The 25,790-nt window shown below is 47.0% G+C and overlaps 1 protein-coding gene and 1 long non-coding RNA gene across 6 annotated transcripts in view; both read left to right on the plus strand.

Annotated features, from left to right (window-relative positions):
- KATNAL1 (katanin catalytic subunit A1 like 1) overlaps nt 1-13,055 on the plus strand; it is a 109,928-nt gene extending 96,873 nt beyond the window's left edge. For 3 of the 5 annotated variants that reach the window (XR_013554173.2, XR_013554174.2, XM_078443021.2), the window contains one exon: nt 895-5,666. The gene's annotated coding sequence lies outside the window, so the exon portion shown is untranslated. Of the gene's footprint in view, nt 1-891; nt 5,667-12,771 lie in introns of those variants that run through there. The other 2 variants (XM_078443062.2, XM_078442935.2) reach the window with 2 other exon arrangements.
- A 439-nt stretch (nt 13,056-13,494) lies between these two features.
- Nucleotides 13,495-23,978, plus strand: LOC144615777 (uncharacterized). Its single transcript, XR_013554400.2, has 3 exons — nt 13,495-13,564; nt 13,991-14,203; nt 23,110-23,978. It is a non-coding gene; the product is annotated as an uncharacterized LOC144615777 (long non-coding RNA).
- The last annotated feature ends 1,812 nt before the right edge of the window (nt 23,979-25,790 follow it).

The following is a 25,790-nucleotide window of genomic DNA, read 5'->3' on the forward strand; positions in this document are numbered from 1 at the left end:
GGCCGTTGGGTATCTGTCAAAATTAGGGGCCACTCTCTTCTCTTACACTGGTACTTTTAATGCAGCGGAGCAGAAATCTAAAGATACCAGAAATCGACCGAAGTGTCGCACTACCCCTTAATTCCCTGTCCAATGCAGGGTGAGCTCTATCCAGGCAGTTGCCCACACTGTTTTCAGCTTTTTACCAAAGGTGAGATACTTTTAATTGCCCAAAAAGTTCTGGCCCCCAGCATTGGCATGGCTTACCTAGTGGTTGTAGGCATGTGTCCATAGAAGTGTTTTGCCAGGTATTCGTGAAAACTATTTGGCTATTTTTTTTTTTTTTTTTAAGCAAAGGTGGTAGAGGGAGGAGGAAGAGAGGGTTCTGTTCTCACTTCTTCTAATACCTTCCCTGATCCAAAAACTGGAGTTTAGCGGTAGAACCCAATTAGAACTCTCTTGCCTCATTTAGCACACGATCACATTTCTCGCTATTTACGACAGAAACAGAAGAGTAAGCATAATTTCTCAACAAAGAGGGAATTTACGAGCGACGCGAGGTTTCTCTTACTGTAGTTAGAGACGTACCTTCTAGAGGGTCCCACAGGGCCTGTGTGCCTTGCTTAAGAATCACAGACCGGAGTGGTAGTTCGTTGGCCCACTGGCTTTTGACAAGGAAGGAAAGGTGTTACGTGATGTCAGAAGGTCTCCGGTTCCATAAAGCGGAGCTTTCCAAGGGTTTCCCTGTTCAGACGTTTTCTACATAATGCCTGAGGGATCCTGCAGGAAGGGGGCCTAGAGGATCTAAGCAAGATTTATTTTTTCATGCATTTTAATTTGAATCTTAGCTAAGATTATTTACGTAAGTCTACTTAGACCTTCATTAAATCATTCCAAGTTTCGAATGTCCAGCAGATTCTGGGTAGAATCCCTGCCTGAAGGAACTTGACCTGCTAGAGAAAGCCCTGAAACAAACCATCACAGAATTCTATGCACCGATGACAGTATGTGGCCGAGAAGTGGTGTGGAGGAGGAAAAGGACAAAGAAGGCTTCACAGAGGAGGTGATGTCAGCCATGTTTTGAAGCATGAAGAGGAGTTCGGCAGGTGGCGAGGGAAGGAGTGCTAATCCAGGTAGAGGTAACGATCATCGCCTTCCTCTTGACTTGTATCAGAGTGACGGTTCCCTTTTATTAGAGCAAGTTCTTTAACACTCTGTGAGGGTAGGGAGCGATATGATCATTGCCTCCTGTACCTTGTATACTGTGAGAACATCCCCAGTGGGCAATGAGAATCTGTAATCATAGAAGAAGGTCTCCTTTCCTCACTGTGACCCCTTAGGCAAAACCGTCCTGAGGAACACTGACCCGAAGAAACACGTTCGCTGCAGGGTAATGGCGAAGCTTGGATTTGAAATCAGCTGCTCAGCAGAAAATCTAGAGCAAAAGAACCGGGTGTCTCGTCTATGGACATGGCCTGAATAAACACAAATCTCCTTGATTTTTGTGTGGCTCCAAATCACCTTCTTGTGATTCCTGGTTGTTGACAAACTGCGTTGCCTGCTTTCTCTAGCGGGATGGCGGCTGGCCCGGGCCACGGCGGGCCACGGCGGGCCACAGAGGCACAAGCAACAGTGTTCCCCTCGGTGGTTTGATTTTTACGTGCCGCGGGTGACGAGACAGCTCTGCGGCCCCAGTGTCTTCCCAGTGCTACGAAATCCCCCCTTGTGTTTCCAGGTGCACGTGCGGTCCGTTAGTCCATCTTGGAATTGTCTACGGGACAGAACTTTGTTCCAAGCATGAACCAAGCCTACTTCGTAAATCAAAAGGCGCTCCTTAATTCGCAGTTGTATATTAAATTCGCACGTTTCAGATTGAAATTCGCACACAATCTCTTTTGCATTACTCACCCTTAATAGTAATTTCTTCTGGCTATTGCCCTCAGGCTGTACAGGAATGAAAAAAATAGATTTGAACTCTTTATTTTGACGATGTTCACAGATTGTAAATCTAATTAGTTCTCTGACTTTTTTCCCCCCCTGTTAAAGGAACACACATTACTTTCTGAACAAAGTCTGCTAAGTCGGGACAGGTTTGCCTGATAACCATATTCATTTTCCCTAAATTATCTTATCAGTTCATTTGGAAAATTCATCTGTCTGTCTGCCCTAATTTGCTGCATCCGGTTGATGTGTGCCCCTAATAGATAGGATATCCACCTGTGAGATGGTGAGGAAAATCCTGTCCAGGTTAGATAATGCTTTAAGATTGACCCATTTCAGAGTTGGAAGGGACCTTTCTTTCAGATCACTGAATGCAGTGTTTCTCATCCTGGCCTAGAGGATCTGTTTGTTCTTTGAGGAATTTCTAAATCCCGTGTTTTCATTAGGTGAACAACCACAAGAAAAATAAGCACAGACCTCTCTGAATGGGGGACTGCCACGAGATTTCAGGGGTTACGTGACTTGGCTCCAGGGAGAGGGTCAAGGCTTCCTGCGGGCCTAAGGGAATTTAGACACATGGTGAATTGAGGGCACAGCCATGATGGCAACGTCACGCCCACCCCCAAATTCCTGCGGGAGGCAGCCGGTGTTACATATTTAAATAGTTGTGTATTTCTGGCGTCCATGGTGGTATCTAAATTATAAAGCTGCTGCAGCCAGGAGCGTCCATTCTAAGAGCACAGGGTAGCTGAGCAGTCCTGGTCGTTCTTCGGGTATTTATCACACATGGCCCAGTGTTGGGTGCTGGACGGGTCAGCTTTCTGTGGGTAAGACTGAGATAACGAAGCCACCCCAACACTTTGGTGGCTCGTAATAGCAAAGGTGTGTTTCTTATTCCCATAGATATGTCGCCGGCAGCTCTTTGGCTGCGATCCTACATCGTCTCATTTGGAGATCCGTGATGCCTTCAGTAGACCCCCACCCCACCCCACCCGCCATCCTCATGACCTAGGGAAAAGAGCAAGAGGGCTCAGAAGCACTCAAAAACTCTTAAAAATCAGATGGCGCATATATCATTTCTGCTGTGTTCAGTGGCCAAGCCAGGCCACGTGGACGAACCTGTTGTCCGCGAAACAGGGAAATATTATTCTCTCTGCAAGGTGTCGCACGGCAAGGGTAGAGATGTATGAGCCTCTTCCAGGGAGGGGGTTGGACGACTGGGGACAACAATCTACTGCGGGTGACCATCCACCCACGCACCTCACAGCTCCTTGTCGTGCTGGGTGACGGGACTGCCCAGCTGGCTTCCTGTCTGTCTTTTGTTTTCATTTTTTCTTCTTTGGAAGTTTTCGACCTGGGAAGCCAGACCGCTCTCGGGCCGAGTGGATGTTTAGAGACCTTGCCTCGTGCCATTATTTTCCCCCGTAGAGGAACTGAGGTGATGTGCCCGAGATCACACAGCAAGACGCTTGGCTACGCTGCTTACTCTCTTCCCAACATCCACTTGTGAAAGTGTCAGACAGGAATTGTTGCTTTGCTAACTGTAAAAGAAAAACACCTCGATTGTTCCTGAAATCATACCCCATCTGAGAGACAGAGAAGTGAAACAGGACCCGAGTGGTCCATCTCGGAATGAAAACCGGCTCAGTTTTCTATCCCATTTTCTTTCCAGCCACCTTTGTGTGGGAGGCAACCTATTTAAATGTATTATAGAGCATCAACAGAGCGCCAGGAGCTGTTCAGTGCTCTAGTAAAGTCCCAGTTCCTGCCAAGGCAGATCGTGTCTCTGTTTTATAAATAGTCTGCACCCGGTGCCGATTTGATTTAAAATAAAACCTGCAGGTAGTACTCCGCATGCTTCCTTCGGGTCCTTGTGTGTGTGGGGGGGACAGTAGGTGGGTGAGTCCAGGGCCGGAGACGGCAAACAGGGGGCGAGCTGGGCAGTGGCTTCTGGGGAGACCAAAGGGCTTATTTGGTGAGAGGCTCACCAACGGCCTCTGGGCCCCAGTGAGCCTCTGACATACAGCGCGTCCGCTTCCCTCCGGGGGAAGCTTGCAGGCAGGCCCCCTAGGGGTGCAGGACTGGACACATCTTGGGCAACAGTTCTAACATCTCTAAAACAGTTGGGAGTTGTCTGCCCTCGTCAGCGCCTTCGACAACACAGGTCACAATCGCAGGGGATGTCTTCAGCAAGGTTGGGGTGAAATGGCACACAGGGTGGAAAGAACACACCCAGCTTCCGCCTCTCGCCCCGGGCAGCGAAAGAGAGGAGGAGGAAAGGACTCTTTGAAAAGGAGTTCATTGAAAACTGCTTTGGCCTCTGGAGACTGGGGGCAAGATGGATCCGACGAGATTTTGAAAAGGCCCATTTCTGTTCTTTCTCTTCCTTTCACCTCCCAAAACATTTTATCGCTGTGAATCAAGTGCCTGGTTCTCTGGCGTTTTCTAAAACCTCCTGTTTTGACATCCCACTCAGCCTGCTCCATATGGAGTCAAAACAATCTCCCCATTCACCGTGCCAGTCAGAGTACCCTTTCCCTAGTTGGTGGGTGTTAGGAAAGCAATCTGACTAAATTTTATTATGATGCACTTGACATTGTGATGCTTTGTGTATTCCACTTCTTCAGCTTGCTTTCCCCAATTTTTCCTCTCTCTCCGGCTATAATTTTGAATTCCCCCTACGTATAAAATACATATCCATCAAGGTTCTAGATAATCAATTAGGGCGATTTTCAGAACCACTCGGGGGAGCTTTTAAAAATACACATGCCTACGCATCCAGGATCTTGAGATCCTGATTTTGTGGGCTTCGGAGTGATCTAGGTGTCTGAATTTTTAAAAAGCTTCCTGGATGGGGTGCCTGGGTGCCTCAGTTTGTTAAGCGTCCCACTTCAGCTCAGGTCATGAGCTCAGGGTTTACGAGTTCCAGCCCCGTGTCGGACTCTGTGCTGACAGCTCAGAGCCTGGATCCTGCTTCCGAGTCTGTGTCTCCCTCTCTCTCTCTATGCCCCTTTCCCACTCACTCCCTGTCTCTCAAAAATAAGCAAACATTGGGAAAAAAAAATTTTTTTTAAGCTTCCCGGATGATTTTTAATCGAATCATCTAATTCTTTGCTTCCCTAGTAAAGAATTCTTGCGTAGGAAAGCATTTTTCTCTTGTTGCTTGCCATTCTTGGTGAGGGGGGGTGGGGCGGGGGGCGGGAACTATCTTTCACCTTATATCTTAACAATACTCCTAGAATCAGCTTTGATTGATTTTAGTTGATTTTGATTTTTAAAGTTCGTCAGTTTCTTTTAGAAGAACCCAACAGATATTCTTAGAGTCTATTCTTCCTGCCCAGATTCCCAGCTCGTAAATTTGGCCACGTCCAGGGATTGGAACACTTAACAGTGCTTGGAATTGCTTGATTTAAAGAAGGGCAGAACCCACTCTTACACATGATCTTATTAGGTGGTCCTAATTTCCTCCCCCTTATCCCTTCTTCCTTTTCTTAGGACCTCTCTTTACCTACCTCTCACCTCCAAGGGTTTTTTTTTTTACTGTGTCAGAAAGTTTTTTCAATTGTTGTGTCTTACCATTCCCTTTTCATGACCACTCAGCACAATCATGGCTGTGCGTCTCATTAAAATGTATTAGGTTTGCTGTGTTGTAAGTTTTATTTAATGGTAACACTGAGCCCTGTTTGTATGTTGCTCTGATACCATGCCTGTCTACTCAAAAATTAATAAAACAAAATGGGACAGTTGTCTGGTAACATTTCATTTGTGTTTGACTGACAGTTTGGCATCATTGCAACAGAACCCAAGTGTAAACAACAGGCCTGAGTTCACCAGGCTGGCTAGAGCCAGATAGTTGGGTATTCTCATCTTTCATTTGGAATTTTAAAGCCATTGCAGTCTCTCCAACTTTCTACCAAGGTGGAGGTGCGTGTGCGTGGGCCTCTGTGGGGGGAAGAAGGATCTTTGCTGAGACGTTTGGCAAGGTCTCTAAGTGATGTCCTTGTGGGCAAGGTAGAGAAATGCAACCCGAATGATGGTCACCTGGGTTCTTGGCTAATAGAATGGCCGTATCAAAGGGCATTAATTAGTAGATTTGTGCTGGGCTGGAAAGAAGGCTTAATACCAGGCTACAGGACCTCGTACATGGAGACCCCGGTCTCCAAGTAGTTTCGTAGAAGGTAAAGATGCAGATATCAAACTTCTAGATGGCCCAAAGCTGGGAGGGACAGATTATAGTGAAGGTTATTGAAACAACATTTAAAAAGAGCTCAGCAGGTGGAAGGAAGAGCTAGAATAAGCAAAATGAAATGTAAAGAAATGAAATGGGGCAGAAACAGATACAAAAAGCCTGAGCAATTGCTTGTTGCACAAGTTAGGGAGACCTAGTATAATAGTCCCTGCATGACAAAGGCCTGTGCCCATATGTGTTACCTGAGGGCGTTCTGGCTTCCCAGAAGTTTGTCACGAGGCCCCCACAGGACCGCCAGGCTCGTCAGTGGATCTGGGATCTCTTGAGGGTCTTGATCACCTAAGCTAGTGAGAAAAACCTTGGAACCCGCCGCCCCCCCTCCCCCCCGCCCCCGCCAAGAATCCACATTCACAGCACTGTGGACCTCTCTTTAGACTTGTCACAGGGCATTGCAGTCAGCTTCTTGTGCACTGGTCTTGGCTCCTTAAGTGTAAACTTCAGGATAAGGACCATGGTTTCCCCGTTTCCCAGTTCCCAGGGCCAGATGCCTGACACGGTCACAGACTGGGGAGTCCGGGGGGTCCCCACAGGCAGGGACTTTCGTCTGTTTGTTTTGTTCACTGCTGCATCCGCGGGACTTAGAACAATCCTTCTCATAAGGTAGGACTCAATACACATTTCACGAAAGAATGAAGGTGAACACACAGATGTTCAGTAAATCGTAGCCACTCCTTCTCAGTGTGGTGGTGACATGTCCTGTTTGTAAGTCACTACTTGGCTAGTCTAAAACCCTCAGGGGCTTCACATCTTTTCCATTTTGCTTCTCAGTTCTTAGTCCGTTCCCACCCTTGATTGCATTTGGCGTTTACTCGGAAAAGCCCAGCTAGGGCAAAAAAAAAAAAAAAAAAAAAAAAAAAAAAAGTTTGATGTGTCTTTGCAAAGGTGGGCGTAATAGTGTAATGGATTAATCACTGGCAGGAAGTTAAGCGCACGGGGTGAAGTCAGATGGTTCAGGGTTTAGGCTCTGTCTTGGACAAGCTTCTTTATGAGATTTATGACTTTGGTATAAAATCTCCTAGTTTCTTGAAGCCTTGGTGTTCTCATCTAAAAGGGTAGACACTGTTTGTATCTGCAGTCTTAATCAATGTCACTATCATTGTCACTAGTTTGCCAAGGCCTTGGCTCAAAAAAGAGCCTTGAGTAGAGAGGGAGAAAACTCTAGGAGGAATCAAGGAAAAAGAAATCAGAAATTGCTAAAGGCCTGCCTTCAAGGTTGACTTCTTTTGTATGGCAGAGCACCTGCTCCTGTTAGACAAGTAAGCTCTTCAGAGGGGGGAAGTAGAGACCCTGCATTGCAGAGGGAGCTAATGTCTCCATGGTAACAGCACATCAGATTCTGATGTGGGCACACCTGGTATTCTCAGGTTACTCCGACCATATGGCACCTCATATATTTCATCAAGGAAAAAAAAAAAAACCTACCTTGACCTCCCCCTGCTGCGTAGGCAAACACAAGCACGCATGACCCCAACACCCTCTCTGTCCAATCCACGGCCACTGACGCAATACAAGCCACCGTCAAAGAGATTGGAAACACAGCTCCAAAAGCCATTCATTCAAACAAAGGACCAGGAGAGTTATTCTTGCTTCAAAGAGGTGCCCAGAAGAGAGGTACCTGACAAGGGACATTTGCAACTTGCCTTTTCTATGAGACTGACGTAGAATCAGGTGGTCTCCCGCTCGCCCCCACCCCGCCCCCGCCCCTGGCTTGGTAATAAAGCAGCCCCATTCATAACCCTGCCAAAAGCAGAATCACGTCCTTGACCATGACTCATCTCATGACACCATTTGTAAAAGTGGCCTCTCAAACTCTCCCTCCATCTAAATGCCCATTAAATACCCTGCTTTGAACTAGTTTCAAAGGGAAAAGAGAGATTTCCTGGTAGGATTTAAAAAAAAAAAAATGCAGACAGCCTGTAGTTGCCGTGTGCTGCAGCCAAAGAATTATGGCTGCTTGGAGATTTCCTGCTCTGCTTCAGAGACAGATGTTTTAAAATTTCATGTTAAAAGAGACGTCAGAAACTGGGCACAAAAGTCACTGTTCTTGCAGCATATCAAAGCCTTCCTTTTCAATGGGTATCTTACTGATTTGGTTTATTCACACCACATTCCCCGGAAAGCCCATTTAAATTAACTGCTGCTACAGTGTTGGTTTTTTCGTGGTGTTTTTGTTTTTTGTTTTTTTTTTAAGTACTTTGGGTAGCCTACCGAGAAATATATAATAGTCACCAAATGTATCCATGCAGCAAGGCAGAGTGAGCTGTGCTCTCTAAAGTCTGTAGTTTATGTTTTGAAACTGGTTCAACGTGCAGGCTTCCTGGATCACTACTTAGTTTTAATGTGCGGGAAAGGCTTTGTGTTTAAAGCAGTAAAAGCTTGTCCTTGCACGGCACAGCAGCTTGTGACAATCTCACTGGCTCTTTTTCTCAGCTGCTTCCCCCCCTCCACATGCTCACGAGGGAACTTTGAGATTGCGTGTAACCCGAAAGGGAACCGTAGGTCTCTTGCAACATATCTGACCTCTCCTCAACGTGCCCGATATAGTCAAACTTCCAGTTACAGCCAAGATGAAGCAGCCCTAATCCTCCCAGCTCCTCTCTCGCCCAGCTAAAAAGGCCATGGACATATCAAACCAGCACAAGAAGATTCTCGGGGGGAGAAGAAGGCAGACGACCCAGGGCCCTCGGGACTTGAGGAACGGCACAGTGGTGGGTCCCCCGGGTTTCTTTATTGCCTTCTATATATTCTGGACAGAGCCCTACAGAAGCCTCCAAACTGGAATTGCCAACAGGCAGACCAAAAGAATCTTCACGAAAAGCCTTCCCCCCCAACCCCAGCCAAAAGGCCAAGAAAGGGGTCACCTAGCAACAGAAAACCTTTTGGGCAATACTTGCCCTACTCCAGCCAAGTACCAGTAGAAACACCCTGCCCCCAGAGTTTCAGCAGGGCCGAACTGGGAGCTGATCTTTTTCCACAATCCCCTGCCCCACAGAAGCAGGCAGTAGTACTCTAATCCCTTGCTCAGTAGGGCTAAGCAGAGATCTTTCTAGTCTTTCGTCTTTGACTTGGTGGAAGCAGGTGGTGCCCTAACTCCCCAGGATACTGTCTGTGGGCCAGGTGGGTAGTTGATCTTCTAGTCTCTGCTGGTGAAAGCAGACAGTGCTCCAGTTTCCCTGGGTAATACCAGTAGAGTCCAGTAGCTAGTTGAGCCTTTCACTTACCTGGGATCAAAGAGGCAGAGTGAGGTACGAGGCTAGCTGGTGTGCTGATCCCCCTCCCCCCCCCCCCCCTCCCGCCCCGGCATCAGCAGGGCCCAGCAAGGAGCTGAGCTGCTGTCCCAATCCTGTAGTGATAGAGCTGTGTGAGTGAGCCTTCTGCTTCCCTACTGCCAGGGGTCAGTGGGGCCCTTGGAGGCAATGGGCTGGTGGTGCCCCACTTTTGCTGGGAAGGTGTCCAAGGGGTTAAGCCATAAATCTACAGATTCAAGAATCTGAGTGAAATCTAAATGGGATAAACCCGAATGGTGTGAAACCCATGATAAGACACATTGTAATTAAACTTTTAAACGTAGAGACCAAAAAAAGAAAAAAAAAAAAATCTTGAAAGCAGCCAGTGGGAAACAATGCATCACATATAGGGGAACACTAACTCCAAAAACAGCAGATTTCTCATCTGAAACCGTGGAGGCCAGACAGAAATGACACAACATTTTTCAAGAACTGAAAGAAGAGAACTGTCAACCACCAATTCTATAACCAGCAAAAATATCTTTCAAGAATGAAGGGGAAATAGATATTCTCAGACAACATAAAAGTAAGGGATTTTGTTGCTAGGAAATCTACCCTTTCAGAATGGCTGAAGAAAGATCCCCGTACATAAAGGAAATGATAACAGGAGAAAGTTTGGATTAGGAAAGGAAAAAAGGAACACTAGAATGTGTAAAAAATGGGAATGAATAGACTGTTCTACTTCTCATGAGTTTCTTAACATTTTGGAAGGTTCAAGCGAAAATTATAACAGCATCTGGTGTGGTGTTCAATATATGTGTAGAAAATTCTTAAAAGTATATTTTTTAAATGGGGAATGTAGAGGGACCAAAATGGAAGTAAGGTTTCTATCCATCACTCAAAAGTAGTTGACGTTGATACTATAGACTATGATAAGTTACGTTTGTATATTATAATAGTGACCACTAAGAAAACTCTGCAGACTAAGACACTCAAAAATGTTGTAACTATATCAAGGTGGAATCCTCAGGTAACCCAGAGGGAGGTAAGAAGAGAGAAATGGTGGAATTAGAAATAGAGGAAACAGACAGCAAATTAAAAAGTGGCCGATTTAAGCCCTCATGTGTGAACGGTTACCTTAAATGTAAATGGTCTAAATATAACAATTAAAAGACAGAAATTGACTGAGTGGATTAAAAAAAAAAGGGCCCAACATATGTTGTTTATAAAAAACACACTTCAAACACAACTGCATAGGTAGGTTGGAAGTAAAAGAATAGAAACACATATATCATGCAAACATTAATAATAGTAGTAATAATAAAAAGCAGGAGTGGCTATATTAATGTCTGGCTAAAGTAGACTTCAAAGCAAAGAACATTACTAGAGACCAAAGTTAAATTGCGTGATGATGGAAGCCTCAAGGCCACCGGAAGACACGAAGCAATGAAAGATAAACCAAGGCCCTGGTTTGGGTGGCATATTTCTCTCTTCCTCACTGGACCATGAGAGCCTTTGAAGACAAGAAGCATGCCCATTGGCGTTGCTCTCACCCCACCTGCCCCCAGAGGTGCTTCAGAAATGTTTTGAACCCAGTGCAGTGGAAGTCTACTGCAGTTGTGGTCTGGCTCATGAGAGCACCCCCTTCTCCAGGAAGGGCCTCAAAGGAACTGAGGAGCCTACTGAGGCTAGTCATGGCACCATGATAGACTCTCTCGACTGAGATGCACTCTGAAGCAGAGCGAGTGTTGACTGGCTCACTCTTGGCTTGAGGGGGCGGGGGAGCTTCCTTTTCCAAAGTGCTCCCCTTCAGGGTTTGGGTAGGGTCTCCCCTTGGGTAGCTGGGTCCTAATTGTAGGCAATCTGCCCTCTAGTTCCTCCATGGTCCTCTTTGTAGACCCTCCCAGGAAACCTACGGGTTCTTATGCAAATAACTTCTCAGCTTTCCTGAGAGACATATGTAGATGAGACCCCACAGTGACCCTACACAAGAAACCATATCCATAAATAATCCCAACTTTAAGACACTCTGGGGTCAGTCGGCATCCCACTTGATTAAGTAATGAATTGAAATGCAGTGAGAGGTCCCATCTCATGATCGGAATGTAAATCTGAGAGAGGCTGGCCAGGAATAAATAGACATCTTTCTTGGTGGTATCATTATGACACTTGGTGGTTGGAAAGGAAATTATTTACTTGGGAAATCTCCACAGTGACATGATGAGCTCACTGGTATGTTGCTCATGACTTCCGTGCTCTTGTTTTAGAGCTTAGTATCTGCTTAGTCCCCAAATTTATACGACGTGACATGGCGGCAGGTTTGCTTTAAGTCACCAGCACCCTCAGCAAGTAAGGCCAGAGCAAGAGAGACTGTGGCTGCGGAAGGGACATTCTCCCTTGGGACCTTTTAGGCAGAAGCCCAGAATCATGGCCTCCCAGCTCAGTGGGCGTCAGGGATCCAGCCCAAACATTTCCTGACTGCATGCTCCCGAGGAATCAATCCCAGTTCCTCTTTCCACGGCGCCATTTTCACTGCTGGTGGCCAGACTTCAAATGCCGGGGGTCAATTTATCGTGGTGCTCCCTAACCCAGGCCTCCTCCTCATGGCCCGCCCCCATGGCCTTCAGGTGGTTGCATCAACCAGGATGGTTGCTCCCAGTGCTCCAACTGGACCACTCCACTGCCTGTCCACATGCGACCCTATCTCCTTATTCTTCATTCCTGTTGGTCTCTTGGCCTCTCGGCTTCTGCACGTGTTTAGAGCCTCAACATTAGGGTTCGTCTTGGCTTTTGCCTGTCTTGTGGGTCTCTTGACATTCTCTCAGACCCATCGTTGCTGGTCCCCTGGCCGCTCTCGGACATCGCCCACCCAGGCAATAGCTTCCTTGACCAGAGCCCTCCCTGGACGCTCCTGCTTCTCATTCCTTCCCCTCATTCATCCTCGTCCACTCATAGTCTCCCCCCAAACCCAACTTAGCCTTTCTATAACCCTGCCACCATAGGGGCGCCCGTCCCATATGTCCTGCACACCTCACTATATGGCCTGTGATGCTGAGGGTGGGATATCACTGTGAGTTAACAGTGTGCATTCTGGAGCCTAGCTGCTGCTGGCCCGCAAATGCCAATTTCTCTCTCCTGGCTGTGAGACCTGGGGCAAGTCCATGACCCTCTCAGCCTCAGTTTCCTTATCTATAAAACAGACACCATCAGAGTCGGTGCCTCACAGAGTTGTTGGGAAGGCTTAGTGAATTGATTCGTATAAAGCATTTAGAACAGGGCCCAGCACATGCTAAGTGCTGTGTGTTTGCTATTTTGCCAAGCTCATCTTTAAAAGCCGAGCCAGCTTTTAATAAAAACTTGTTTCTGTCCTTTTAGGAGCGCTGCTGTCGCCTCAGGCTTAGCATGCCTGGCCACCCAGCCTGAATGGGAAGGCTAAAATCGAAACCAGGCTGAAGGGAGGCAGAGGGAATGATGGATGCTCTTCGTCTGCGATTTTTAAAAAGAGTTCTCTTCCCTAAAGAACTTGAGCTTATTAATTCCTGAAGCAGGTGCCTGTTGAAGAAGAGCCATGGGAGAAATGCCTACAAAAAAGTCGGTACCCTTTCCTCTAGTCCTTGATCCCTTTTGTCAACGGATTCAGGATCTGAGCTCAAAATCTCTTCCGAATGGGTGTTTGTGCGCTGCGGGCTGGCTGGTCACGGCACTGCGCTCCAGATCTCTCAGGGCCGAGCTGTCACCACTCTCTCCTAAGCACACAGGTGGCTCCTACACCCTGCCCTGTCCCCCAGGCCCCGCTGGCTGGCTTGCACACCAGGCCGCCCTCAGCAGGACCACACGGTGCACCTGCAGAATCCTGCCGTGCCGCAAGCACACGCCTGTCTGTGTTGCCTCCCGGGCTGGTGTCTCCGGATCTGGCCTAGGACTGTTTCCGGTGATGCCGAGAGAGCCCGGCTCTTTGTCCCTAATTGTCCTGGCCTCACAGCCGGGATCTGTGCAGACTCAGCCCCAGAAATAGCAAGTGATAGGTGCTGTGACGGACAGAGGGAGGGTGTTGTGATGGTTGGTGCTTCGTGGGGCCTGGGAGCAGTGGGGGCTCGGGGTGGGGGGGGGAGGTGATCAAAGGAGCTTCCTCCGTAAGATGACGCCTGAGCGAAGTTTCAGAAGACAGGTAGGTGTTCACGGGCAGGCTGCAGGGTGCGTGGGGGCGGGACGGAGAATTCCAGGTAGGTTTGGAAAGCACACCTTTAGCGCCTGACACATTCACCAGTGACACCGGCCAGCACCGCTAGACAGGCGACCTCTGTGCCGGGAAGGAGACTGAAGGGCCCTGCAGGCGAAAGCCTCAGTCTAGAGAACAGGCAGGTGTTTGGAGGAAAACATGACAACATAACAAAGCTCTGAAATTAAATCATGCTGACCCACCTCGAGGATAAGCCAGAGTAAACGAATCTGACCCTCCTTCAAGGCAGGAATTCCAAAGAACCACCCTGGACAGATCCTTCAGCAATACACAATTATCCGGGGTAATTAATTCGCTGGTTAGGCACTTATACTTAATTAATTGAGCATTTATTAAATGCTGTCTTTGTGACAGGCGCTGCACATCCCACGGGGGCTGCAAAGAAAAGTGAACCATGGTCCCTGCCCTCTAGGAGCTCACAATTGGAGAGAAGGCTACCAGTGCCGTGTGGTACGAGCCTATAAGCACAACCACGGCCGTGTACGAAGGAAGGCACCAGCCGTACTGGCAAAGGGGCGGGAGTCTGGAAGGGGACAAGAGACAATGCTAAGAAAGATTACTATTTAGGTGAGTCTTGAAGGATGAGTAGGGGTTTAATTGGTGGGCAGGGTAGGAAAGAACCTTGTAGGCGGTTCCAACAGCATGAAGTTATGAAAAGATTTGGTCTTATCGCCTCTGGGCCTTTTGGCTAAGATCAACTGAAAAGATTTGGTCCTGATGGGGAATGTCCAGGGAAGGCTCATGAATTCACAGCACGTCAAGCCATCCCCCACCTCCTGAGCCCGTAGCAGCCAAGCCAGTCCAACCTCGGCAGTCTCTCCCCAGTTCTCTCCAGAAGCTTCCGAGGCAGCAGTAACAGATCCACAGGACCCACCTTTGAGAAACGGCCTCTTTGCCCCCCTGGGCTTGCAATTTTTGTGTTGCTAGATCACAAGGTGTTTAGAGAACAGAGGAAGTGGTTTCGCGACCGGGATGTAAGGGGCCTTCGGTGTCATCCTGAGTTCCCTCTGGTGATGATAGAAAGCCGCCTAAAGTTTTTAGGCTGGAGACTGACACGGTCAGACCTGCGTAGGCACGTCCCCCACCGCGGGGCTGCGATGCTCTGCTGTGTAGCTATCAATTGTGAGACGTGCGGCAAAGGGCTAACTCTTTAGAGGCAGTGTTGAGGTTGGTAAAGGACATCCTTAAAGCAGTGAGGAAGGGTAGATTTAACATCACCCCCCGAATCTCTGTCACTCACACTGGGGAGGCAGCACAGCGGGCTCGAGTCCTTACCGCTGTCCCGAGCCGTTCGGCTCTGGGCCTTGGAACCAATCCCTGCCTCTGTGTCAGGCACCGTGCTGCTAAATGCTTTCTGTTCAATAACTTCTTCTTCTTCTTTTTTTAATGTTTATTTATTTTTGAGAGAGAGCTCGAGGTGGAGAGGAGCGGAGAGAGGGGAGCAGGGGATCCGAGGTGGGCTCCACGCTGACAGCTGACAGCAGGGAGCCCAATGCGGGGCTCGAACCCCCCGAACCGTGAGAGCATGACCTGAGCTGACGTCAGGCGCTCAATCACCTGAGCCGCCCAGGCGCCTCCCTATTCAATAACATCTCGTCCCTGGCTCACGTTACTTTTATACTCCCTTATCTCTTCCGGTTTTATTTATTCTGTCCACTCAACCCCTTAGTCCCTCTATTCCAACAATTCTGCCCCAGGGAGTATATGTTGCTGGGCTTGATGTGTTTCTTCGACGGCCGCTGTATCCTCAGAGGTGTGGCCTGGCCTCGGAGCTCGAATTTCCCTGGAACTCTTGGCCGCCCTCTCTGCTAACGTGTGTCAGGGGGGCACCAAGCTTCAGGCCCTCACGTGTGCTTCTCCGGCGAGGTTAAGCAGAGAGGAGGGAATGAGTCCCGGGTCGAGAGGAACCCCGGATCCAGTGCGGCCTCTTTGATTTTCCTCTTTGCTGCCAGCCCGCCACCGATGCCCCTCATCAGAGCTGCGGGCTGTAAACCCTCGGCCTGGGAGGAGGCAGGGCCCCCGGGCTGCAAGGCTCGGTGCTGAGGCCAGGCCCCCACCCTGTGTTCACCTGCTCCTCAGCTCAGCAGGGTGGGGGGGGGGGGCAGACATTCTTGAGACCTGGCCTGTCGCCGTCTATCCCGGTGGCAGTGGGCCAGCTCTGACCGTGCCAAGGCTGAACCGCGAGAGCTGAGCCTCAGGCTTCCAGAACCTCCAGCCGCACGCTGCCGGCTCCACACCCCGGGCCGTGGGCAACCACCCTCGGTCCCTCCGGGATCTTCTCACCGGTTCTTGCTAGTGCTTCCGGTCTGTGCACGCCTCCCTCACACGTCTGTGGTTTCTCCAGGATGTTCTTGTCAACGGCCCCAGCTCTCTCCTCCATAAACGACAGGCCTGAGCCTCGCAGTTTAATAGAACACCTGAAAACTGGGGGCTCTGGGGCGCCTGGGTGGCTCAGGTGGCTGAGCCTCTGACTCTTGGTTTCGGCTCAAGTAGTGATCTCACAGGTTGTGAGTTCAAGCCCCACAGGGGGCTCCGCACTGACACTGCAGAGCCTGCCTGGGATTCTCTCTGTCCTCGCTCTCTGCTCCTCCCCTCCCCCCACTCACGCACACGTGTGCACTCTCTCTCAAAATAAGTAAGTAAATAAACATTAAAAAAAAGACAAGCAGGTGTTCTAAGGCCTAACTATTCTTTTTTTCAATGTTTATTTATTTTTGAGAGACAGAGACAGAGCGTGAGCAGGGGAGGGGCAGAGAGAGAGGGAGACACAGAATCCGAAGCAAGGCCTAACTGTTCTAACATCAACTATCGCTACTCTCAGTTTCACTTATTTGAGAAAACTTAAGAATAATTGAAGGATTTTTCGCAACATTGCGACCTGTATAACTCGTTCATCAACCACCTACTTTTTAAAAACGTTTTTCAATAGGGTGCATGGGTGGCTCATCTGACTTTGACTCAGGCTACGATCTCACTGTTGGTGAGTTCAAGCCCCACTTCCGGTGAATTGGAGCCCTGCTTCGGGCGAGCACAAGCCTCACTTTGGGTGAGCCCCGCTTCTTCTAAGAGCGAGCGCCTCCTTCTCCACCACCAAACTACCGCTGTGACACGCAAGAAATTTAACGTTAATGCAATAAAATTACGTGAAATTCCTTCCAGTTGGCCCAAGAAAGTTCTCTGTGACAAAGTTTCGCTCTAGAATCCAGTCAGAGAGCGCCGATTTCCTCTGCCTGTCGCCACTCTCCAGAGCAGCCCAGATCAGTTGTGTCACAGAGGGGCCCTCGGTACGGACCTGTCTGCTCATTTCCTCACGACCCCATTCGGGCTCAGGGGTTTTGACGTGACACGTAATGTTGTCGGCCGCCTATCTTTGATTCTACAATAGCAGTTCCCCTCAGGAACTGTCTATACAAGTACACGTTATGCTCCTCTTGACAACGGATGAAGGAACTACCCGAAGGCACAAAATGAGAGGGCAAATTCCAACGCTAATTGACATAACACAATGTTACAATTTGATGGCATTTTTAAACTTCTGATTTGATGACATTTTTAAAAATGTTATGTCATCTTCAGATGAGCGTAAGTTCTGCCAGGGTAAATGGCTTACGATGGCGGGGTTCATGGGTGTGCCGGGAACATTCTCAGGAAGCCCCTGAGTCGGCTGTCCAGTCATGATCCAAAAGAGGCGCTCAGTGTTGGTATCCGGGCGCCATTTTGCCACATGCTATCGGTTCTGGCAACCGTCTTCAGCGTCCAGATGGATTGTACTAAACTCTAGGAAACAGGCTAACTTCTGGAGTGTATTTGACGACCCACCCATCTTGGTGTGTTATAGGAGGTGGACATTCAAGACAATAAAGTTCACAGAAATCATGTTAAAACTCTTCGAAGCCTTTTGAGAAAAGTTCCATTCCTGCTTTCTGGTTCTCTCGTAATCCATCCTGGGATGAGATGATCTTTCACCCAAGCAAGGTTATATAATTGGGTTTTTAATTTCCCTAGGAAATTCAAAGCTTTGCTTCCTTCAGCCATGGCCACCCAAACTTCTCCTTCCTTTCAACAAACTAGCCAGAATACCTCAGGTCAGGCAAGGCACCTGTCCCTATCTTACTCTCTGTGCAGACCGTGTTGAATGACTAACCAAATGAATAAACAAAAGAAGTTTCCAGAAAGAGTCTAAGGGGCTGCTAACCTTCCCTTCTTCATAAGTGGTTTTTGGAGGTGAAGGTACCTCTCCCTGCCCCACATTGGAGTGTGAGTGGTGTGTGGCTTGCTTGAAAAAGAGTACTCAAATTTATAATATAATTTTATTATTTATTTATTTATTTATTTATTTATTTATTTATTTTTAAATTTTTTTTTTAACGTTTATTTATTTTTGAGACAGAGAGAGACAGAGCATGAACGGGGGAGGGTCAGAGAGAGAGGGAGACACAGAATCTGAAACAGGCCCCAGGCTCTGAGCTGTCAGCACAGAGCCCGACACGGGGCTCGAACTCACAGACTGTGAGATCATGACCCGAGCCGAAGTCAGACGCTCAACCGACTGAGCCACCCAGGTGCCCCAATATAATTTTATTTTTGAAAAATTAAAAGTGACCTATCATTTTTATTTTTTAAACTTATCATTTATTTATTTATGTATTTTGAGAGAGTGTGTACGCAAGAGGGGGAGGGGCAGAGAGAGAGGGAAGCACAGAATCTGAAGCAGGCTCCAGGCTTTAAGTTGTCAGCACAGAGCCTGATGTGGGCCTGAACCCACGAGCTGTGAGATCATGACCTGAGCCGAAGTTGGACACTTAGTTGACTGAGCCACCCAGGCACCCCTCTTCTTTTCCAATATAGTCATTCAATGCTATAAATTTCCCTCTGAGAACTGCTTTTACTGCATCCCACAAATTTCCCTAAGTTATGTTTTCATTCTTATTTAGTTCTTATTTCATTCTTATTTAGTTTATTTTTAATTTTCTCTTGAGACTTTTCTTTGACCCATATATTATTAGAAGTATAAGTTTAGGGGCACCTGGGTAGCTCATTCAGTTGAACATCCAACTTTTGATTTTGGCTCAGGTCATGATCTCACAGTCCTGAGATCGAGCTCCACGTTGGGCTGTGTGCTGAGCATATGGCACTTGCCTGGGATTCTCTCTCTCTCTCCTTCTCTCTGTCCCTACCCTGAAGAAGTGTATTGTTTCGTCTTATTTATTTAAGATTTCCTAGTTATCTTTCTGTTATTGGTTTGTGGTGTAATTCCGTTGTGGCCTGAGGAGACATATTGTATAACTTACATACTTTTGTTTTTGTTAAAGTGTGTTTTATGATCCAGAATGTGATTTATCTTGGTGACTATTCCATGTGAGCTTGAGAAAAATGTACATTCAGAATTAATCCATAGATGTCAATTACATCCAGTTGGTTGATGGTGTTGTTAAGTTCAACTATGTCCTTACTGACTTCTGCCTCCTGGCTCTGTGCATTTCTGAGAGAGAGGGGTTGAAATCTCCAACTATGATAGTGGATTCATCTATTTCTCCATGAGTTCTATCAATTTTTGCCTCATGTAGTTTGATGCTCTGTTAGGTACATACATATTAAAAATTATTATGTCTTGTTGGAGAATTGACCCCTTTATCCTCATTAATGCCCTTCTTTACTTTCCTTCTTTACTTTGAAGTCTGCTCTAAAATTCATACACCTACTCCAGCTTTCTTTTGATTCATGTTGACGTGCTGTATTTTTCTCCATCATTTACTTTTTGTTGTTGTCTTGTTTAAATTTTTTAAATGTTTATTTATTTTTGAGAGAGAGAGACAGAGAGAGCACAAGAGTGCAAATGGGGGAGGTGCAGAGAAAGAGAGACACACGGAACCCAAAGCAGGCTCCAGGCTCTGAGTTGTCAGCACAGAGCCTGACGTGGGGCTGGAACTCACAAACAATGAGATCATGACCTGAGCTGAAGTTGGACGCTTAACCAACTGAGCTACGCAGGCGCCCCTCCATCCATTTACTTTTAATCTATCTGTGTCTTTATAGTTAAAGTAGGTTTCCCGAAAACAACATATAGCTAGGTTTTTTGACCCACTTGAACAATCTCTGTGTTTTAATTGGTATATTTAGAACATTGATACTCAAATGATTATTCTATAGTTGGATTAATAGCTAAAGTATTTGTTACTGTTTTCTATTTGCCCTTTGTTCTTTGTTCCTATTTTTGTCTTTCACATTTTTGTCTGACCTGTGGTTTTAATCAAACATGTTATATGATTCTATTTTCTCTTTTCTTAGCATATCAATGATAATTTTTAAAAAACTTGTTTTAGTGGTTGCCCTAGAGTTTGCCATATACATTTATAACTAATCCAAGTCCATTTTCAAATAACACAATACCACTTCACAGGTAGTGTGAGTGCCTCATAGTAACAAAATAATCCCAATTTTTTCCTCCTATCCCTTGTATCATTCCTGCCATTCATTTCATTTTCATGTAAACAAACATAAACATTCATATATGTACACACAGAAGATATATACATTAGCATGCATAATAAAATGCATGGTTGCTATTATTTTGAATAAACTGTTATCCTTTAGATCAGTTAAGAGTAAGAAAAAAATTTTTATTATATCTTCTTTATTCTTTTTTTTTTGGAGGCTCTTCCTTCTTTATGTAGATCTGAGTTTCCAAGCTACATTATTTTCATTCTCGCAGGAGAACTTCTTTTAACATTTCTTATAAAGCAGGTCCATTGGTCACAAATTTCCCAAATGTTCATTCGCCTGAGAAAGTCTGTATTTCCCTTTCACTTTTTTTTTATTAATGCTTATTTATTTATCTTGAGAGAGAGAGAGAGAGAGCACATGTGCGTGCCTAATCGGGGAAGGGGCAGAGAGAGAGGGAGAGAGAATCCCAAGCAGGCTCTGTGCTGTCAGCACAGAGCCCAATGTGGGACTCGTTCTCACGAACCATGAGACCATGACCTGAGCTGCAATCAAGAGTCAGACACAACTGCCTGAGCCACCCATGCTTTTGAAGGATAATTTTGCAGGGTATAGAATTGTGGTGGGTTTTCCTTTTCTCTCAACCCTTTAAATATTTTACTCTACTCTCTTGTTTCCATGGTTTCTGAGGAGAAATTGGATGTAATTCTTCACCTTGTCCCTCTATGGGTAAGAATTTGGTTTTTTTTTAACCTCTGGTTTCTTTCAGGATTTTAAAAAATTATCTTTGACTTTATGTACTTTGAAAATGATACAGTAAGGTCGGGTGGGGTTTTTTTGTTGTTGTGTTTGTTTGTTTGTTTGTTTTGTTCTTGCATTTATTCTGCTTGGTGTTCTCTGAGCTTCCTGCTTCTGTTGTTTGGTGTCTGAAGTTAATTTGGGGAAAGTTATCTGTCATTATTCTTTCAGATATTTCTTCTGTTTCTTTCTCTCTTCTCCTGGTTTTTCCATTCCCATTACATGTATGTTCCACCCTTTGTAATTTCCCACACTCCTTGGATATTCTATTTAGTTCAGCGTTTGCTCTATTTGCTTTTCAGTTTTCAAGGATTCGGTCGATGTATCCTATAGCTCAGAGATTCATTCCTCAACCAGTCCGGTCTATTAATAAGCCCATGAAAGGCATCCTTCATTTCTGTATCAATCAGTGTTTTTGATGTCTAGCATTTCTTTCTGGTTCTTTCTTAGGATTTCCGCCTCTCTGCTTGCATTGCCCATCTGTTCCCGCACTCTGTCTACTTTATCTACTAGAACCCTCAGCCTGTTAATCATAGCTGTTTTAAATTCCCAGTCTGATATTCTCATCATCCTTGACATGTCTGGTTCTGGTGCTCATTCTGTGTATTCACATTGCGCTTTTTGCCTTTTCGTGTGCCTTGTAATCTTTTCCCGATAGCTGAACATGACATACCAGGTGGAAAGAGCTGCTATAAATAGGCCTTGAGTGATGTGGTGGCGAGGTGTGGGGGAGGGGAAGTGTCCTGTCATCCTGTCATTAGGCCTCAGTCCTTTAGTGATCCTGTGACCCTCACAAGTGTTTCTCAGTGTTTTCTCTCCCTTTAAGTAGATCAGGATGGCAACAGTGGGCGGGAGTTGGGTTTCCCGTGCCAGTTAGGCTCAGAGAACAAGCTGTGAAGCGTTGGTCAACTAGTTTCCCCCGAGGGCTGGCCTTTTTAAGAAAAACAGTGATCTGAGGTATTTCAGAATCGTTTCTTCACTTCCTGGAAACCCAAGGGACTTTTTTCTCCATTATTAACTGTGGGAACCTAGTCCATTTACCAGAGGTAAGACTGTGGGGCCCCCTGTGACCAGGTTCCCGTGGAGTGTTTTAATTCTCAGACTCGTCTGCACAGGGCCTCCAGGAATGAGTCAAGTATGACTCAGTTTCCTGGGGAGTCTCTGCTCTAGTCAACCACGTTTGCCTGCCTGTCTCTCCAATCTCAGGGACAGTGGTCTGCTGTGTGTCCTCCCCTCTTTTATGGATCCAAGAAGAGTTGCTGACTTTTCAGTCTGTTGAGCTTTTTACTTGTAGTTAGGATGGGGTGAAGACTTCCAAGCTCCTTACATTTGGAACAGGAAACCAGAAGCCCTGTCCTTTCCTTCAGACATGCAATTTCAGCACATTTTAAAAGATATTGAAATGGCTAATTATGTAGGTTTTATTACACACACACACACACACACACACGTAGAGCCACATCTTAAAAATCTAGAAAGATAGGATCCTGTGGGCAACATTTTAAAGAAAAACTACTTTAGTCCTGGGACATTCCTTTTAAAAGAACACTGACATCCATTTTCCTCAAATTCCTTATCTTCGTACCCGTATTAGAAAAAAGAACCAAAAAAGAACAGTCCTGGGGATGAGGTTCTCGCCATGTCCCAGGGACTTCAAGTAAATTGTGTTAGCGCTAATCCTGGCATTATTTAACCTTTTCATAGATTAAGAAACCGAAGCTCAGAAAGTTTGGACACCTTGCCTAAGGTCATAAAATTAGTAATTTAATAGCCAGATAATAATAATAATATCTTAAATCGTTATGGTCAAGTCTAATCTGTCAGAATCCTGCTCAACTATGGTGATTGGTGAAATATGCCTGTTGGCTTAGTCGGCAAGTGACCTTTGCAAACACTGATAGCGGGCCGTGCGTATTTTGGACCACGTTGTTATTATCTCACGGTTCATCGTCCTCTTCCAAAATATGTTTTCCTAACCTGTTTTATCAGAACCTCTGATGAGCTGTCCTCTCCCCTCACCTATTTTGAACCTCTGTATTGCAGCTTCCAACGGAAGAATGCCTGATTTTTAGGTGGTGTTGATGAGTTACCAGCAGATTTATAAAGATGTGGCTCTTTTTTTTTATTTTATTAGGCTAAAAGTTGTTTGGTTTTCATTTTTTGGTAACCCTGTGTTTACCCGCCCTCAAATCAAATAGTCTTTTTTCAACTCAAATAAGCTATTTCCTCCTTAGATCCAAGAGCTTTCAAGCTTTGAAGATAAAAGGACAGGCTGTTTCACAGCTCAGAACTTTCCATGATGTGTTGTCGGGACAGGAAGTGAATTTGCAATCCCGTCCTGAGGGGTTCATTCAAGAGAGAGGCAGCGGGTTCAAAAGCAGCAAGCCTTAAATCCCTGACCTGTGTAACACCACCCCAGCGGCTCTGTGGCTCTCCAAGGTGGAAGTGAAGGTTCTTTGGAAGGAACTCTAGCACCTGGTAAAGCCAAACGGAGCCCGTGGCTGGGAAGCGGACTGTGCCCGGCGTCGAGGACATCTTAGAGGGGAAGGACAGCCTTGGCTGGAAAGTGGGTAACTCGTATTTGTCACTGACAACATTAAAACATTAAAGGCCTCATGTGGAAGAAGTTGATTAAAACACAAATTTAATATATTCGTGTTTTATCTTCTTAATGAAAACTGAAAAGTAAGAATTTACACATTCGTCATGCTCAACGGGGCCTTCAGAGAGGTTAATGCGGATCATTAGACATCGTCTATTAAGGAATTACATTTCGCAATAGTGAGTAAAAGGAAAACACATTAGCAAACAAAGACCATTATTCTTCCCCCCAGTTCCTTCCCATGTTCACACTACGCTGTTTGTAACAAGAGGAGAAGAAAGACAAAGTTAAAAGCTCTTAAAACTTAGGATATAATAGAATTGCTTCTTTCTTGTGAAATACTGTTTCAAGTCTGTTTGTTCCAAAGTCAGGTCGGAATGCCACCTTAAAGTGACGAAACGCCATGGGTTCTAATACTGTCCTCCCTCTTAGCTTGAGAAAGTCTTTCACCCCTGTCCAACCACAGGGAGATGTTTCTACAGCATACTGGAGTTTTTAAACTTTGTTGAAAACAATTCACAGTTGAACCTTTTAGAATGTATTTAGCTAATGAGTATGTTAAGCAGCCCGCAAGAATTTTAAAAGCACGGGCGGGTGGTCTCCATGCAGAGGCACCTATGGGTGAAGGTGAAGGTGCCCGAGTCCGAGGCCCTGGGCCACGTCCCGGCCTCCCCGCCGATCCTGGCTGCGTGACCACAGCAATTCACTTAACCTTCCCGAGACTTGTTTTTAGAATCTGTAAAACAAGGATGGTGCCTTAGCAGGTCGGGGTGAAGCTTCCACGAGGTGGCACGTGGGGCCTTCTGCACAATGCTTGGCACACGGGGAGTCCCCTGTGCGCTCCCCACCTCTCTCCCTTGCGCCTCGTTTTCTCCTCCTGCAGGCCTCTTTCTCCACAGACGCACGCTGCTTGGTGTCTGGGCTGCTAGACTCCTTCCTTCTATCCTTCTAACCTCCCCCACCCTCCCCATACACACACACACACACACACACACACGCACACCCCTGCCTGCCTAATCTTTACTTGGCATGCACATCACTTTCTCCTTGGCTTGCAGATGTTCAGTGGCTCCCACTTGACCCCAGGACAAAAAGTAAACTTATTAGCCTGATGTTTAAAGCCCTCCCAGGTAGGCCTCGTGTGTCCCCCAGACTCCTCTCTCCTTATTCCCCGACAGGCAGCGTTTGTTCTCCCCTCGGAGCCTTTCCCACTTTCTCCTGGAGGGAGGAGCTCTCCCCTCCTTCTCTGCGTTTCCTTCAGGCAAAAGTGCTGTCTTCCAGGGCGCAGTCTGTCTGTCACCGTGAGCCCAGTCCCCGGGGGGAGCCACAGCCCGGGCCTCCCTTCCGGACTCTTGCCTGATTTCCCACCCCATTTCTCCTCCCTGGACACTTAGCTCCCTGGGGGCCAGAGCCCGTGTCTCCTGCCTCCCAGTGTCCTCTGTACCTGCTCGGGGCAGGGCTGCGGGGGGCGGGGGTGGTGGCGAGGGGCCGAGGAGGCTCCTTTTGTGCCCTTTTCACTCTGTAAGCAGGTCTGAAAGGGGAACAGCTCTCTTCTTTTCTTTTCTTTTCTTTTCTTTTCTTTTCTTTTTTTTCAGTCTCAAGAAAGATGCACTTGGTTAGTGATACTGTGTGCACTGTCCTCAAAGGGAGTCCTCGTTGGGACTGGGAGAAAAGGACCCACATCAGCTGTGCGAGCAGTGCTAGCTTAGGAGTGCTTGTCTGATCCCGAGGCCACGGATTGGGAGAATGTCTCCGGTCCTGCTATCAAGAGGCACCAGGCAAGCCGTTGGGATCCCAGTTCCTGTCTGCCAGGACAGGGAAGGGAGGCAGACCGACGAAGGCGTGCTTTGCTCCCAGGGCCGGAGTTGAACTTGCTACAGGAGCGTGAGCGCAGGGCACTGTGCCTGCCCTCAGGAGGGGCACTTGGCGCAGTCAGGAGAGGCCGGGGCGATGTGGTAGACGATGTGCTGGCGGGAGGAGAGGCAGGTACCGGGACCAGGAGGCGAGACAGAGTGTGGTAGCCCTGGGGGGAGGTGAGGCCGGGTGGTGGCTTACGAGGTGCAGGAGAAAGCTGAAGAGGTTGGCAGGGAAGACCGTGGAAGGCCTTGATGCCTCGTTGAGGGATCTGGACTCTTTCCGGAGGGTTCTAGGGCAGCGAGAGAGAGAGAGTGGAACAGAACGTGCTAACTCTGCAAACCGGATTCTGGAAATCCGTCGCCAGGCTCTGTGGTTGTTTTGTGGAATACCCTTTCTGAACGGCTTCTGCAAAGCCTATAACCTTTCGCCGCGGAACACTCTGCTCCGTTGACCCAG

Source organism: Panthera onca, chromosome A1 (assembly GCF_046562875.1).
Source record: "Panthera onca isolate mPanOnc1 chromosome A1, mPanOnc1 haplotype 2, whole genome shotgun sequence".
NCBI lineage: Eukaryota > Metazoa > Chordata > Mammalia > Carnivora > Felidae > Panthera > Panthera onca.